Raw genomic sequence first — 6,785 nt, forward strand, 5'->3', positions numbered from 1 at the left:
GAATAGACCACAGAAACAGCTAGTCTATAAAGCTCTGTCTGCCACTAATAAGCATACAATCTTGAGAGGGAAGCAATGATAAAACTTACCTATTTCTGGCCGGGCGCGGTGGCTCAAGCCTGTAATCCCAGCACTTTGGGAGGCCGAGACGGGCGGATCACGAGGTCAGGAGACCGAGACCATCCTGGCTAACATGGTGAAACCCCGTCTCTACTAAAAATACAAAAAACTAGCCGGGCGAGGTGGCGGGCGCCTGTAGTCCCAGCTACTCGGGAGGCTGAGGCAGGAGAATGGCGTGAACCCGGGAGGCGGAGCTTGCAGTGAGCTGAGATCCGGCCACTGCACTCCAGCCTGGGCGGCAGAGCGAGACTCCGTCTCAAAAAAAAAAAAAAAAAAAAAAAAAAATTACCTATTTCTAATAAGTGATGCATTACAAATGTAAATGTATTTTGAATATAGATATTATCATATCACTGTGTTCATTTTTTAATAAATATAGGATTGTATTCACCTGCAAAATGTGTATGTCCAAACTTACTATTTTCTTTTTTTATTAAAATGGATATTTTCCCCCTTTAAAAGTCTTATACCTATGAAAATATTAGGGAAATTTTGAAATTAATGAAAAAAGAATCTGTATGACTTTGGAGCAGCCCGTGGGGAGCTGAGGCCATCTGGCAGTGTAATTCACAACCTTCCTGGGACATGTTCCTCGCACTGTACACTGCCCCCTGAGTTTGTACTTCTCAATAAAGACTATGTGAGAAATTAGCAACATTCTGCTCAAAATGCAAGATCCTCGTCCCAAATACCACATTTCACAAAAGTAAATGTAAAATATGTCCCTTATCCTTTGACAAGCTATTCTTCACAGAACTTTAATTTGTGTTGCTTCTCGATTGCTTCCCTGCACGAGTACACCACAGTCTGAGTCCGGAGCTCATGGAGGATGAATGACTGGCCAGCATGACATTCCCCAAGTGCCACCAGAGAGACAGACATGCGTTCTCCCTTCTCTTCCCAAAAAAGATAGAATAGATCTGCATCTAGATGTTTCCCAAAATTCAAAAAGAAAACCCTGGCTTCTGGCCCCGGCCGAGGTGCGGGTCGCCCCAAGAGATCCTGTGCCTTCAAACCCTACGAGTCCATACTTTAAAACAAAATGAAGAAATTAAGGCTTAAGGAACTAGAGAGTCGCCTGCAACAAGTGGATGGATTCGAAAAGCCCAAGCTACTTCTAGAACAGTATCCTACCAGGCCGCACATTGCAGCATGTATGCTCTATACAATCCATAACACGTATGATGACATTGAAAATAAAGTCGTTGCAGATCTAGGATGTGGTTGTGGAGTACTTAGCATTGGAACTGCAATGTTAGGAGCAGGGTTGTGTGTTGGATTTGACATAGATGAAGATGCATTGGAAATATTTAATAGGAATGTGGAAGAGTTTGAGTTAACAAATATTGACATGGTTCAATGTGATGTGTGCGTATTATCTAACAGAATGTCCAAGTCATTCGATACAGTGATTATGAATCCTCCCTTTGGGACCAAAAATAATAAAGGGACAGATAGGGCTTTTCTAAAGACTGCTTTGGAAATGGCAAGAACAGCAGTATATTCCTTACACAAATCCTCAACTAGAGAACGTGTTCAAAAGAAAGCTGCGGAATGGAAAATCAAGATAGATACTATAGCAGAGCTTCGATATGACCTGCCAGCATCATACAAGTTTCATAAAAAGAAATCAGTGGACATTGAAGTGGACCTAATTCGGTTTTCCTTTTAAAAGCCCCTGCAAACAAAAGTAGTTTAAAACCTATTTAAAATGAATAAAAAATTAGTTTACTAAAAAAAAAAAAAAAAAAAAAAAGGAAAACCCTAAACAGCAAAATGCTTTAATTAGAAATCTCAAAAAATTATGAAAGCAAGCAAAAAGCTCCCCTGTCATATAGGCCTGTGAACCACATTGGGGAAGAAGTCAGTGGGAGCTTTCTATCTTTTCTCACACAGGCACTGTAAACCCTAAATTATGTAGTTACAAGAATGAGAGATGAGGAGTTGACATTCTGTAGAAAGTCACTCTCTGGGAAAGTGGAAAGAGCATGGGCTTGCGCCCGACAGACCTGGGTCTAGCATTCATTACCTAGCTGTGCAAGTCACTTAATGTAGCTGAGCCTCAAAGTCCACTTATGTAAAACAGGATAATAATTCCACATTTCCAGGTTGTTTTGACAATTATAAATAATACATTTGAAGAAAATAATATTTGGAAAACCTTGAAAAAATTAAAGCTATCATTGATGTTTTAGCTGCTGGTAATGGTTGTATCATTTCCACTTTTATTATTGACCCAACACAGAGAAAGTAGAAGCTACAGGGAAATGATGTGCTGCATTTTCCAGACCCCCCCTCCTACAAGCTTCAGAATCAGGAATATCCTGTCTTGCCGCAGTAACATCTTTTTTTTGCAGTTAGTACCAGACTCTTTCCTGGCACAGAGCATATTCTTTTTATGGAAGTGAATGCAACATTACAAAGATGCTTTTAATCAGAAACAGGCCACCTAAGCAAGAAACATCTCTTCAATAGGAAATAAAATACTACAGCTCCATCATTTTGCCATGAGACGGGCAACATGCTGGGAAATGCTTTTGCCCACTTTTCACTCCTTGTCTAATCAATTTTTATTCTTTTCATAGTCACATGTAATGGGGTTGGAAATGGCTAAATAAAGTGAAAGATGTTTTGAATTGCATTACTAAGTGATAGCTGCATTATTTCATAAATGAATAGTGCTACTCATATTCATATAATTTATGAATTGAAGTGTCATTTAGGGGAAAACATCAGTGTCAGATTTTGCATTTAAACACCTGCATTAGCTGTCAGCTGTGTAAAATCCCATAAAGACAGACAACTCCACATTAAGCACACACAAATGAGGGTATTCAAGGCCCACTTTTGCAACTAGACACAAAACTGATCATGGAGCGCTTTCTGTAGTTACCTTCCTTCACAGCTTACTGAAAAAATTTTAAACCCTTTTCTGAAAACAGCCCCTTCTACATGATTCATACTAGGTAACAGTCTTTGGAGCCTTTAAAATTTCTTTTCAATTCTAGCTCCAGATGAAATTATCATTTTTATTGTTTACTTTAAAATAACTTTTAAAATAAAATTTACTAAACTGTAAAAGGCAGTGTGGCAGGTAACAAGTCTGCTATTTACATTGCAAATGCTAAACCTGTATTTCTGTACTACCAAAACCTTTCAAATTAGTAGATACTTATTATTATTACTCTGCTATGTAATTGTAGAGGTGGTGGTATTGGTAGTGTGTGTGTGAGTGTCTATGTCTGAGTGTATGTGTGTTGCTCCAGACGGCAGGAGATCCGAAAGGAAAAGAGGAGAAAGGGAAGAAAAGCGGTAGGGAGAAGACTTGTACCCACACAGGTTAGAAATATTAGTTTAGGCTGGGCGCGGGGGCTCACGCCTGTAATCCCACCACTTTGGAAGGCTGAGGCAGATGGATCACGAAGTCAGGAGTTCAAGAACAGCCTGGCCAAGACGGTGAAACTCCGTCTCTACTAAAAATACAAAAATTAGCCAGGCATGGTGGTGGGTGCCTATAATCCCAGCTACGCGGGAGGCTGAGGCAGAGAATTGCTTGAACCCGGGAGGCAGAGGTTGCAGTGAGCCGAGATCACGCCACGGCACTCCAGCCTCGGCAACAGAGCAAGACTTCGTCTCAAAAAAAAAAAAAAAGAAAGAAAAAAGAAAAGAAGAAAAAAGAAATATTAATTTAATGAAAGTTGTCAAATAAACCACAACTTAATGAAACAATTAGAGAATTATAAAATGGACTATATCTTTAAGAACATATTTTACTTCTCATTCATTTATTTGACCCATGTTTATTCAGCTCCTACTCTGAGCAGGTAGTTGAGAGTGGACACGTTAAGCCTGCACGATGCAGTCTTTACCTCAAGGAACAAGTCTGGGAGTAGAGAAACTTACTTAGGGGCTATAGGTAAACAAATCAACAAATGCACTCTAGGGTCATAAATGAGGTTTTTTTTTTTTTTTTGATTCGGAATCTCACTCTGTTAACCAGGCTGGAGTGTAGCGGCGCCATCTCAGCTCACTGCAACCTCCAGCTCCCAGGTTCAAGTGATTCTCCTGCTTCATTCGATTACAATTATGTGCCACCATGCCTGGCTAATATTTTGTTTTTGTTTTTGTTTGTAATTTTTTAGTAGAGATGGGGTTTCTCCGTATTGATCAAGCTGTTCTCAACTCCTGACCTCCAGTGATCCACCTGCCTCGGCCTCCCAAGGTGCTGGGATTACAGGTGTGAGCCACTGCACCCGACCTATAAATGAGGTAAATATTTTGATAGAACTATATCCAAGGTATCATTGGCAGACAATAAAAGAAACCCCTAACTTAGCTGGTGGGGAGACAGGCTGTGTCAGAAAAAAAAAAAAAAAAAAAAAAAGGTAGCACTGGTAGTGATTCTTAGAGAATGTGTAAGTGATATCCAAGAATGGATAAGAAGAGCAAGGGTATTTTGAAAAGCAGAAACATCACAGGCTGAAGGAATTCTGCCAGGCGTAAGACCACATGAAACCAGAAAATTCTAAATGTATCTGGAGTGTGGAAATATGACAAGAGATAATTATAACAATAGACAGAGAAAGGACCTACTGAAACATACAACAACATAAAAAGGGTATTTTAGATGTAGGAACAAATCTAAGTTAAGCAAAATAATTGGTTGAGTGGTGCAGCTAGAATATTAGCCTAAGAAGAGGTTAAATGGTGAGAGGAAATCATAGTTAGCACATAGAAAATAAGTCAGAAACCTGAATACAGACATAGGTTAACTAGCAAAAGTAGCCAGGTGTAGAGGACCTGGAAATGGTGGAATGATGGTGAGCGAGAGCGCATGCCCCACATTTAAGTGGGTAGCACTACTGGGTCCAAGCCGATGGTTGCTTGACTGCAACCCAAAGATTACCTAATCTCTTGATTTATTTAAAAAAAAAAAAAAAAAAAAAAAAATAACGAAAGCAAGGTGGTTGGGCATAGTGGTTCACGCCTATAATCCTAGCACTTTGGGAGGCCGAGGTGGGGCAGATTGCTTGAATTCAGGAGTTCAAGACAAACCTAGGCAACATGGCGAAACCCAGTCCCTACAAAAAGTACAAAAATTAGTCAAGCATGGTAGCACATGCCTGCATTCCCAGCTACTGAGGAACCTGAAGTGGGGGGATCACTTGAGCCCGGTGAGGTGGAGGATGCAGTGAGCTGCGATTGCACTATTGCATTTCAGCCTGAGTGACAGAGTAAGACTCTGTCTCAAACAAAAACAAAAAGAAAGAAGAAGAGGAAGAGGAAGAAGAAGGAGGAGGAGGAGGTGGAGAAGGAGGAGGAGGAGAAGGAGAAGGAGGAGAAGGAGAAAGAGAAGGAGAAGGAGAAAGAGAAGGAGAAGGAGGAGAAGGAGAGAGAGAAGGAGAAGGAGAAGGAGAAGGAAGAGGAGGAGAAGAAGAAGGAGAAGAAGAAAGAAAAGCAATTCACAGCTGAGTGTGGTGGCTCATGCCTGTAATCCCAGCACTTAGGGAGGCTGAGGTGGACAGATCATCTGAGGTCAGGAGTTCAATACCAGCCTGGCCAACATGGTGAAACCCTGTCTTTACTAAAAATACAAAAATTAGCCAGGCATGGCACAAGCCTGTAATCCCAGCTACTCAGGAAGCTGAGGCAGGAGAATCACTTGGACCTGGGGGGGGCGTAGGCTGCAGTGGGCCAAGATCACACCATTGCACTCCAGACTGAGTGACAGAGTGAGACTCCATCTCAAAAAAATAAATAAAAATAAATTTAAAAAAAATTTAAAAAAGAAAAGCATTTCACAACATGAAGTGTATTGTTCCAATTTTTAAATGTTGGCAAAGGATTTTAAAATGGTTTTAAAAGTTTAGACCTAAAGGAAGATAACTGTGAACAGGTCTCGTTCATGGTTTTCCATTTGTTGCCCTCTGATCTCATTCAGTACTGTACATACAGAAGAATCCTACTGGACATTTTTGATAGAATAAGAGTTTTAGTCATATGAGATGTGATTTCTGGTAAAAGATGAAATGATTAAAACACAAAACTCTGTACTTAACTCAGACATTTGTACAGTGAAATGTACTGTGGTCTTAACAGGATGCTAGCAACTAAGTCCAGAAATATTTGGGAAAGAAATCACAAAATTAGGCAAACTAAGATTACTTTTACCCGGGAGACTGATTGATTACATTATACCATCTTTAGAATTATAAATTATATACGTGTTCACAATGGTCAGTTAAATGCATTTTTTTTGCAACCAAAGAAATAAAATGCTATGTCATTAATTTTCATTGTCAAGTTGATATTTTCCTTTCAATTGCTGTACTAGGCCATTCTTGCCCTGCTATAAAGAAATGAGACTGGGTAACTGAAAAGGAAAGAGGTCTAATTGGCTCACAGTTCTGCAGGTTACACAGGAAGTATACTGCCAGCAGCTGCTTCTGGGGAGGCCTCAGGAAGCTTTTACTCATGATGGAAGGTAAAGCAGGAGCAGGTATGTCACATGGCCAGAGCAGGAACAAGAGAAATGGAGGGTGGGGTTAAGGGGGCGTGCCACACTTTTAAATGATCAGATCTCCTGAGAAATGACTATCATGAAGAGAGTACCAAGCCACGAGGGATGTGCTCCCATGATCCAAACACCTCCCACCAGACCCCGC

At 40.4% G+C, this 6,785-nt stretch overlaps 1 pseudogene across 1 annotated transcript; it reads left to right on the forward strand.

The window, feature by feature from the left end:
• Nucleotides 1-1,086: 1,086 nt before the first annotated feature.
• Nucleotides 1,087-1,863, forward strand: LOC104672414 (annotated as a pseudogene). Its single transcript, XR_749391.2, has one exon. The product of XR_749391.2 is annotated as a methyltransferase-like protein 5 pseudogene (transcript).
• Nucleotides 1,864-6,785: the final 4,922 nt, after the last annotated feature.

This window comes from Rhinopithecus roxellana, chromosome 3 (assembly GCF_007565055.1).
Source record: "Rhinopithecus roxellana isolate Shanxi Qingling chromosome 3, ASM756505v1, whole genome shotgun sequence".
Taxonomy (NCBI): Eukaryota; Metazoa; Chordata; class Mammalia; order Primates; family Cercopithecidae; genus Rhinopithecus; species Rhinopithecus roxellana.